This window comes from Hypanus sabinus, chromosome 11 (genome assembly GCF_030144855.1).
Source record: "Hypanus sabinus isolate sHypSab1 chromosome 11, sHypSab1.hap1, whole genome shotgun sequence".
NCBI lineage: Eukaryota > Metazoa > Chordata > Chondrichthyes > Myliobatiformes > Dasyatidae > Hypanus > Hypanus sabinus.
Window position 1 is genome coordinate 64,073,131 of NC_082716.1, and position 11,400 is coordinate 64,084,530.

The following is an 11,400-nucleotide window of genomic DNA, read 5'->3' on the forward strand; positions in this document are numbered from 1 at the left end:
GGGATCCTTGTTGCTCAACAAACAATGAACTTGGTGACTTGTACGAAGTTCTTGCCTTCAAACATCATTTTCTTCAGCTTGAGATCATTGATGAAATTCGTTATCAATGTCTTCCCCTGTGAGAGGTGGATCCTGAAACTTAGAAGCTGAATGAGTATCTCACCTGCTTTATGTTACATCTAAGGCTGGGAAAGGTATAATTGTGTTCTGTATGTTTATTACCAAATCTACTGTTTAAACACTTCAGTGAATGAGTCAATGATGAATTGGAGCCTGAGCTCAGTTGTGCTTGAATACAAGATTCGTCATACTGTAACTTGATGACTAATATTGAGGTGATCATGGTTCTGGAGTGAAAACCAAAAAGAACGAACAGTTTGTCACTTGTCCTATTGATCAATACCACTCCATGTCTGGCACTGAATGTGTTTCTGAAGGAAGATGGAGAAGAAGGTTGAAATTATGATATAGGCCTGCTAGAACCTGGTCTATATTGGCAAAGGTTCTTGGTGGACTCATTTGTTAGGATCATTGCTCATGTGTGCCATGTAACAAATGCAGGGAGTTTATAAATTTCTCAGAGCTATCTAAATTTGAGAAGGATTCTCCGTATTTCCTCTCAACTGATGGAAAAGTGGGCACTCTTCATTATTTCAAAGGAACTACAGGGAAATTAGTTTTTGTAGTCAGTACTTAAGATATGGCATTTTCAGAGCAATACATGCATAAATCCTGTTATATGGACATTATGTGTTTTTTTACCCCTTTTACTTGGAATATTTTAGCTCCTCAAAATGGGAGATAAACAGCAATAGTCAGTGTCAGTGACTCAAGGATCAGTTTTAAAGGAATGTTCATCAGGTTGCCAATTCTCTATTCAGTATAACACTGATTCAAACTTATCCCCAGCATCTTCAGAGGGGAGGATGAAATACGGAAGAGACAAAAACAAAACACTACACAATCTCCTTTTTAGGTTATTTTTGAAACTGTATATTATTGAAGACAAATCACAAAGAAATTCCCCTTGCATGGATAATAAACTAACATATTAACAAACAAATTTTGAAGAGAAAAACACCAATTTTAAAGTTACCATTCAAATTGATCTTTAGCGAATTATTTCAACTAAGCATTCTGGAAGTCATTGAGATATGTAATTCTTCTTATGAAATCTCCTTCACTTGCTGAGGATTTTTGGCAATTTACCACAGAAATCTTAAGTAACATAAGGATTATCAGGCATAAAACTAAATGATAATAATTGCTTACTTGAATCTTTAAAAATTGCATGGAAATCAGCCAGAAATATAAAATGTAGCACCACTACAGCAATACTTTAAAATATTGGTGCATTGAGAAAGTGCTATGTTCAAATACCTTGCTTGTGTACAAAACTACTTTCAATAGTCTAAAAGTGGAAATGGGATCAAATAATTGTAAACAGAGGAAGTGCCAGTTAGAGACTACTCATGCCAACTGTAAACCAATACATAGGAATCTAATGTTCTCCATGATTACATTGCTTGGTGACATTTAGAGCCAGAAACCTGATCAAGTTCAGAAACTCTACACTCCTATTAGCGTTGATTCAAGCAACAACTAATATTTATACCATCTGATAATTATCATGAACTAGGAGTGTAGTCAGTACTTCTTGGGTACAGGCCTGAATGAGAATCAACTGATCCAATATCAGACCTCTGTGACCACACTTCAAAACTATCAGCAACTCTTAAAGGAAGACACGATTTTTATTTCCAGGACAGTCTTTCAGATGAGCCAGAACGTCCTGGGCAAATTGTTCCTCCTATAGCATTCTGGATTAACAAGATGCATCCCCACCAGTTCTGCAGATGTACTGACAAGTTGCTGATATCTAGAGTGACTCCTGGCATGAAAAACATGAGCCCTTCTGAGCATGGTACCTTAAGCTTCATCCTGCATCTCTTCAGAGCTATACATGTGTAACTAAATATGGCAACCATAAAACTACCAAGCCATAGCCAGCAGCTTGAAGCATATTTTCTCCCTTTGACCAGAGTAAGTGGTTGAGCCAGGTACTGTACATTAACAACATTTTAAAACTAGTTGAACTGGTGCATAGACAGGACAAGTTTAGAGCAGGGGTTCCCAATTTTTTTTTATGCAATGGACGCCTACCATTAACCAAAGAGTTAGAGGGATATTAGTACAGATGGGAATCCGGGCCAACATGGACCATTTGGCCCGAAAGGTCTGTTTCTGTGCTCTGACTCTATAACCAAGCATTATTCACCATCTTCCTCCTTTACAGAAGGGTGAGAGGTAAGAGACTGGGAAGAGAACAAAAGAAGAGAATATCTGCAAGCCATTTTAGAGAGAAAAGTAGCTCCTTGATATAAAGTTTCTAGCATCTACATTTCCAATACAACAAGGACACCGTGATTTCAGGGTGTAAGAGTCATGCTCTTTTTTTTCAAATAGCAGGAAGCCTCTAGCCATTGAGAATAGTATAAAACCATGATGGCAATGTTCAAAAAACATGGCAGCAATGGCCCCACAGGAATGAGAATATAGAAAAAACTTTTTGATTTTGTTTATGCCTCCATCTATATTCTCAGATTATACTGCACCACAGTACTCTTACTTCTTCCACCTTTACACGCATTACTATTTATAATTTTCCTTTCAATACCCCATATTCCGTTCATATCGACAGATTCTCAAAACATCTACAGTAATGTACTTCAGCATCATGGGTTTGTGAGAGTGGAGACTGGATTGAAGGAAGCACACTCCCTCCACTCTGGAGGGCTAAAATAGCCAGAAGCAGTTTATCATCTAACATAAACAATAAACCTGGAGAATATAATACCCGTTTTTATTGCTTGTTATTTCACCCTCTATGATCTACATAACTATTCACAGATGCTTTCAACAAACATTTATCTTAGTGCTTTTCCTTTACAGCAATCTAATCCAAATGTATCTCTTTAATTTCTGTGGTGGAAATATGGAGATAATGACAGCCTTCCTCAAGATGAAACATTTCCTGATCACACTCTTGCATATACCAGCTCAGATCTCATCACTTGCACTCTTCATAGACTATGTGCAAAAAGACTTACAATGATATATTACTAGGGTCATGTACAGAGATGCCAGAGCACTGCATTATGATATCAGAAGGGCTGGTTTACTGGAGGGTGAGGTCTGCTGCAAAGAGCACAGAGGGAGTCTGCAAAGTGCCCAAACAGATTAATGGACGTCGACCAGTTCATGCCAGGTTCACTGAGTGGACTGGCAGCAGCTTAGATGGAATGTTTCTCCAAAATAAAGCTTAAATATGTTATGGCTTCGCTCAGGACCAGGAGGTCAGCTCTATATTGAAACAGTGACACTCCCCATGAAAAAGTTTCTATTGACAACTTGGATTGTTCCCTGGTAACAGCCCAACTACCTGCTATTTGTTATGACAACGCACTCGTGGGCGTCATGGTACCTGTGTATTCTGATGCTGAAGTGTCCATTCACAGAGAAGTGGCAATTAATCTATCAGAAAAGAATGTGTTCCCCTCAAAATGGACTCTCTGCAGCTCATCTGTCTGTTCACCTGCCAGTGTCATTTAGCAATCTCAGGGGCCAAACTACACCCAGACTGCAGAATTGAAAATGTGGTTTTCACAACTAATCTCACTTCTGGCCAAGCTGTTCCAGGCAAGTTACAACAATGGCATCTTTCCAACAATGTAAAACATTTATCAGATATGTTTGTCCACATAAACAAAAGTCCAAAAGAAATCTAATCAGCCTTTTTTTTTACCCAACTGGTTTACACTCAAAAACTTCTATAGTTGTACCGTGGAGAACATTCTGACAGGCTGCATCACTGTCTGGTATGGAGGGGCTACTGCACAGGACCGAAAGAAGCTGCAGAGGGTTGTAAATCTAGTCAGCTCCACCTTGGGCATTAGCCTACAAAGTACCCAGGATATCTTTAGGGAGCGGTGTCTCAGAAAGGCAGAGTCCATTATTAAGGACCTCCAGCACCCAGGGCATGCCCTTTTCTCACTGTTACCATCAGGCAGGAGATACAGAAGCCTGAAGGAAAACACTCAGCGATTCAGGAACAGCTTCTTCCCTTCTGCCATCTGATTCCTAAATGGACTTTGAAGCTTTGGACACTATCTCACTTTTTAAACTATCCAGTATTTCTGTTTTTGCACATTTTTAATAATCTATTCAATATACGTAATTGATTTACGTGTTTATTATTATGTTTTATTTTATTCTTTATTTTTTCCCCTCTCTCTGCTAGATTATGTATTGCATTGAACTGCTGCTGCTAAGTTAACAAATTTCACGCCACATGCTAGTGATAATAAACCTGATTCTGATCATTGGCAAAGTGAAATAAGCTGCTGCCAACATTACTACCAAGCAGCTATGTGCACTAATAACCTAATCACAAAGGTTAGTTTTGGTTTTGTCAGTATCAATGGCTCCAAACCTCACTAAAGTCTTGGTCCAAGCATGAAGAAAAGAACAAGGTGATAGTGACTGACATTTTGACATAAACTTAGGTCAAATTACAGTCCTGGAGACCTGGTGAATTTACAGTCAAAAGGAAATCAAGAGGAAATTTCTTCCCTTGCTGCAATCCTGCATTTAGAAAGGAGGATTAATATAATTGCTTCAGGTCATTAACCTTATCTTCAGAGTATTGTTGCAGAAATTCCTCAAGGCCATCGCTCAAGGGCACCTGTGCTAGCTTCATCAATAACCTTCCTTCCAGAAAATGTCAGAAGTCAAAGCATTTGTACAATATTGAATTTTTTGCATCTTCTCAAAAAATGAAGCAGTACATGCCTAAATACAACTAGACAATGTTCCGGCATGGGCTGATAAGATATAATGAAAATTTCCAATGAGAGAGACTAGCCATCACCCTTAGAAATGTTTATAAGATCATCATGGTTCATTGATAGGATAGAAAGTATATTTTTCCCTAGAGCAGGGGAGTCTAGAACTAGAGAGGACAGGTTTAATATGAAAGTGGAGGAATTTAAAGGGGATCTGAGGGGTTTATCACACAGAGAGGGGTGAATATCTGGAAGAAGTTGCCGGAGGAGATGATGGAGGCAATTGGTCCATTAAGTCTATGACATTTGATCATGGCTGATTTATTATCCCTCAACCCCATTTTTCTGCAAATACAATTCAACATTTAAGAGGCATTTAGATAGGTACATGGATAGGAAGGGCTTAAAGGGATACAAGCCTAAAGCAGGCAAATGTGTTTAGGCATCGTGGTCAAAGTTCAGGAGTTTTTTCTTTCTTTTGTTTTTGTATTTGCACAGTTTGTTGTTTTTTGCACATTTGTTGTTTGTCTGTCTCTGTAGTTTGGCGTTTTCTCATTGTTTCTATTGTGTTTCTTTCTATTTATCACAAACACCCGTAAAAAAATGCATCTCAGGGTAGTATATGGTGACATATACGTACTTTGATAATAAACTTTTTTGGAACTTTGAAGATTCAAATTTATTTGTCATGTGTACATCGAAACAAACTGTGTCATTTGCATGAACAACAAACACATTTAAGGGTGTGCTGGCAGCAGCCCACATTCTGGCTCCAACATAGCATGCCCACAATGCTCAGCAGAACACAGAACACAACAAACAACAGAACAACAACAGCAAAACAAGTCTTTTCCTCACTCCCACCCATGAACATACACAGTCCTTTAACCCTGGGTTAGGCTTCCAGACTCTGACAGACATGGGCTTGGGCCTGCAGACATCGATCGGGCTTAGAACTCCCCAGTGGACTCGCAGAGATTCATAGACTTGACTCCAGCTAACAGGCCTCCAATGCTGTACTTCCCACTCAACCGTCAGGCCTTGATCCTCAGCATCAATTTCAGCACATGCCATTCAACAAACACTAGGCCTCAAACTTCAGACTTGCTGATGATGGTACCCCAACACGAGACTTCAAACTCCGGACTCAGTGGGGGGGGGGGGGGTCACGGGGACTCATTTCTCCTGCTAAGCACCAACTCTGGAACTTTGCTGACCAGGGAGGACCATCGTTCACTCTCTGCCATTCTGATATCCGACATCCTACCACAGGTGTCCCATGTCCACCTTGCTGGTCTTTGAATACAAAGTGGAGATGGACTGTAGCCTGGTCTCTAATTCCCCTACATCCCTGTCCTTAAACTGTAATATGACCCTTAACTCCTCTGTGTCCCCTAAATCATGCTCATGAACCCAAATAACATTTTTAAAACAATTAATTCTGAGCTGCGACTCAATGAAGGTCACAGCTCGGCGCCACCTTGGAGCATTGTGGAAGCTGGACCGAAAGGGAAAGTTCTGTGCAGTAGAATTCTATGACAATTACAATGTCTTACCATTGTTGAATCTTCAACCTCTGATAACCAGGTAGGTCATCATTAACTAGCCACATAAAAATACTACAGAAACATTATTCACAAAAATATTCTGTGAATAGATGACCTATTGATTTCCTCCCCCACTCCAATCTTTCCACCATTTAAAAGTCAGAAGTGTGTTGGATGTTCACTCTATCTACCTGGATGTACAACTCTAAAAACTATCCAACATATGAGCACTCAGTTGAATGGCACACCATCTATCGTGGCGGTGAATTGAGTCACCAGAGAGACACAAACGTTGATTGAAGTCTTTATTCATCATGACAAGTAGGCATTCTCCTGGAGACCTTCATAAAGGAGTCTCCCAGACTGAAAGTACATCAAGTTTCTTTATTTTATTTTTACTTAGAGATACAGCATGGAACAGGCTCTTCTGGCCCTCCAAACTGTGTTGCCCAGCAACATTATCTGAATCACAGGACAATTTACAATGACCAATTAACTGGTGCATCTTTGTAATGTGGGAGGAAACTGCACTATGTAGAGGAAATCCACATGGTCATGGAGAGAATGAACAAACTCCTTACAGATAATCAAGACATACAAACAAGCTGGATGAACTCAGCAGGTCGCACAGCATACGTTGAAATGAACAGTCAACGGATGCTGCCCGACCTGCTGAGTTCATCCAGATTGTTTGTATGTCTTAACTTGACCAAAGCATCTGCAATATACTTTGTGTTTCCTTACAGATAATGTCAGAGTTGAACTCCAAACTCTAACACCCTAATAGCGTTGTGCCAACTGCTACGCTACTGTGGTGCCCTTTTATACTCTTAAGGACAAAGGTAACAGAGACCATTCAATACAATTTCAGTAGCTACAGTGGCATTGTTTACTTCGATATTTGGAGCTTGGTAGTGTTTCTATTGAGTTACCTATCTACAATGGACATGCCTCACTGTTTAAACACCTTTGCTAGAACAACATAATTCACAAGGATGGTGTCAAAGTTTGAGGACTAAGAACCCAGACAGCCAAAATTAATGTTGAGAGTTGACTTGGTAAATACAAAATATGCCAAGTATTGATTAAGTATGCTTTTGACAATATTTGATGTGCTGAGTGAAAAAAGTATCAGTGTGGTCTGGAAGCTTCTATGAACTCAGTCCCAATGGTGCAAAATAACTTAGCCATAGCTGCCTATTTTTTTATAGATCAACTAACATTCCTCCATTGTCTAACATTTATATGATGCATACAAGAACATCTCATGGTCAGTTCACTTCACAAACCCAATCTCTTGCAATGTGCTGCTAACCTGCACTCTGCAGATAGTACTGTTTGTTAACAAAGCTGCCCTCTTATTTTCAAAATGCTGGTGGAACACAGCAGGCCAGGCAGCATCTATAAGGAGAAGCACTGTTGACGTATCAGGCCAACGTTTTGCTTCATCAGGACGAAGGGTCTCGGCCCGAAACGTCGACAGTTGCTTGAATTTCCAGCATCTACAGATTTCATCGTGTTTGCTCTTATTTTCAAACTACTTGCAACTTATATTAAGAACTCAGGACTGTTCTTGTTTGAATTAGTGTCTGGAATATTCACATGATTCAGAAATGCTGAATCCTGAATACCATCAGAATTCTAAACATTCACAACCTCCACCATTTCTACCCTTTTGCTGCAGTATGAGCCATCTACAAATACATACCACCAAAACTACTGACATTGTCTGCAGAGACGATAATCACTGTAACCAACAAGGGCAAGGACTTGCGCAAATGTCACTACCTTACTTGAAATACATTTTCCTTTACTACTGTTAAGTCTAAACCCAAGAAGTCACTGATGCACCATCAATAACTCTCGAAGACGGGAGGCAAAAGGGGCGTGTCCAGACTGGTATACACATAGTTTACCACAGTCACTGCCCAACAACACTTCACCAGGAGACGAGTTCAAGCAACAAGTTCACCAAACCTTCCCAAGGGCTAGTTGTAATGCATAATAACTGCTGGATTTTCCAGTAATAACCAAAACTCATAAATAGAGTCACAGCACGGAGACAGGCCCTTCAGCCCATCTAGTCCATGCAGAACTGTTATTCTGCCTATTAGCACCCACCTATACCTGGCCTTACATACCACTTATATCCATGTACTCTACTTATCCAAACTTCTCTTAAATGTTGAAATTAAATTTGCATCCACCACTTCTGTTAGCAGCTCATTCCACAATCTCACTACCCTCTGAGTGAAGATGTTCCTCCTCATGTTCCCCTTAAATATTTCACCTTTCATTGTTAACCCATCATCTCCAGGTCTCACCTAACCTCAATGGAAGAAACCTGCTTTCATTTATCCTTTCATTATAATTGTATATATCTCTACCAAATCTTCCCTCATTCTCCTACACTCAAGGGAATAACGTCCCGACCTATTCACCCTTTCCCTACAACTCAGGTCCTCAGGATCTGGCAACAACCTTGTAAATTTCCTCTGTACTCTTTCAATCTTATTGATTGAAGGTATAGGTAGGTAGGTAGGTGACCTAAACTTCACACAATACACAAAATTCAGCCTTGCTAAAGTTTTATACAACTTCAAAATTAACTTATCTAACTTCAATTAATATAAAAAATACCATCCCACATACTGCACCTACCATCATGAACTCACAATGTTAAAATTAAAATTCAACTCTTTCGTGCTTTAGAATACTTTTCCTTTGGATTTAAGATCTGTGAGATTTGTTAAGGCTTTCTCATACAATCTTCAAGTTTTTAAAGCTGAAATAATGTGCTCTAATCATCTTTACTACATTTATTTGTCTATCTTCCACATAACTTTCTACCACTGCTCCCAAATACACTTTTCATATTGGGTGGTATCCTGCACCATAATCAAATCCTTTTGCTTGGTCTCTAAGTAATACAACTATTTCGTATACTGACAGTGTTTCATCCAGTGATTCATCTCAGATTGAGTAATTTTGACTCGCTGCCTTTGATTTTCAATGACCTCTACATACTTTCTGGGTTTGCTTGTTCACAACCTTTATATCTTTCTTGTTGATCTGCCAGTTGTCATCTGCTCATTGAAATTTTATGTGAAGTTCTATTTACAGTGACAAGTACAGTCATGAAAGTGAAAAAATATAACAGAAGGAATTATATGAAGCATTTTTTAAAAAACTAACCAACTGATCATTACGTACAAAAAAGCTGGATGAACTCAGCAGGTCGGGCAGCATCTACGACCCTCGGAAGACGTCCCCTCGCGGCAAGCCAGCCGAGGTATGACGCGTGCGGACCCGCCAGGAGCACAACCCAAACCTTGAAACTAACCCTGGCCATAGCACGAGCCCTAGCCCCTGACCTGCTGAGTTCATCCAGCTTTTTTGTATGTCTTGATTTGACCACAGCATCTGCAGTGTACTTTGTGTTTACGACTGATCATTAACTTGGGAAATGCTGGGAAAGTTAGCACTTGCTTCACCTCTCCCATAGAGAACAAAGGAAAATGAGTCAGCTGAATCTGAAGTGTTCAGCATCTACTTTCTTGCCAATGCTACTCTAACACCAATTCTCAATCCTGTAACCTCTGGCACTGAGAAGGACAAGGGCAGGAGATACATGGGAGCACCACCTACCTGTAGGTTCCTCTCCAAGTTGCACACCACCCTGACTTGGAAATATATCACTATTCTAATATCTAAATCCTGAAACTCCTTAGCCAAGTTTTGTGGGACCACCTTCACCACAATTTAGGAAAGCACTCACCAGCATTTTCAAAATTCAGGATTCATTTATTATCAAAGAGTGTATAAATTATCCAGTCTTGAGATTTGCTTGCTCATGAAGCAAGAAACCCGAAAGGACCCAATTAAAAAAAATTTAAAAACCAACACTTGATGTGCACAAGAAAGAAAAAAATACAAATCATGCAAACAATTGAAGTGAACAACAGCATTCCGAACCAAAATTCTCAAGGCCTGTTTGGGATTGCAATAACTGCTGATGCTCATATCCGAAAAAAAAATTTGCAAGGGGAATGAACGAAGTGTATCTTAAAACCAGATGTGACAGGTAAATAAGTCAAATGTTACCACTAAACATGGCAGTGTTTATATATCAGCAGGTATCTCTTGGTCCTTTTCCAGGAATATATTTGGTAGCTCCTGTCTTGATTAGAATATTTCCAATTATTGCTTCCATTCACAGAAAGAATGGCACCAGAGATAATCATAAAAAATTGGCAGTTTGTTTACACTGAAAACTTGACTTCCTAACAAACACCAACTAGAATAATACAAATAATCTCTGGCTTAACCAAATGGTTTACAGACTAGTATGAAATCCTAATACAAACTTACATTTTATTTGCATATTTGAAATGTTTTATTTTACATCTGTCTCAGGTTCTTATTTATTTTTTGCCCCATTAATCTTACATCTAAATTGCACAAGCCCAAGGTTTGGGAATTGTTCTCTGCTCAGCTATTGTTTAATTCTAAGTCAAGCAAATAGCATCAGAATTACCCAGTTTGAAAAGCTATAAGTGAAGAAACCTGTATTGTAAGATACAGGCCCAATTGTGTGTTAGTGAGCAGAAATAAAATAATGGGAGGAACAGCAGTCATAGCTGGATGAAGTAAAGAAACAGTGACTGCACTTGGTAAATCAAGACAAAGATCAAATGGTTTGGGTAAACAAGAATAGCCACAGCTGATTGGGTGTGAGAGAATGAATTAGATGGAGAATATTAATTACTTGATTGGACATGACAAAAAACGAACCTAATTATAAATTGTACCAAAAAAATTACAGCAATTTGAATAGTACGTCAAGAACTTATACAAAGAATTAACTGAATATTTTGTTAGTACAATTAACTCATAACTATCAAATTATTAAACAATTAAAATATATTAAATATAATTATTGCATAGAGTTCAATTCATATTTCATACTTTCAACAGAAAAAACATCCATGAAATTTGATGGAATCCTT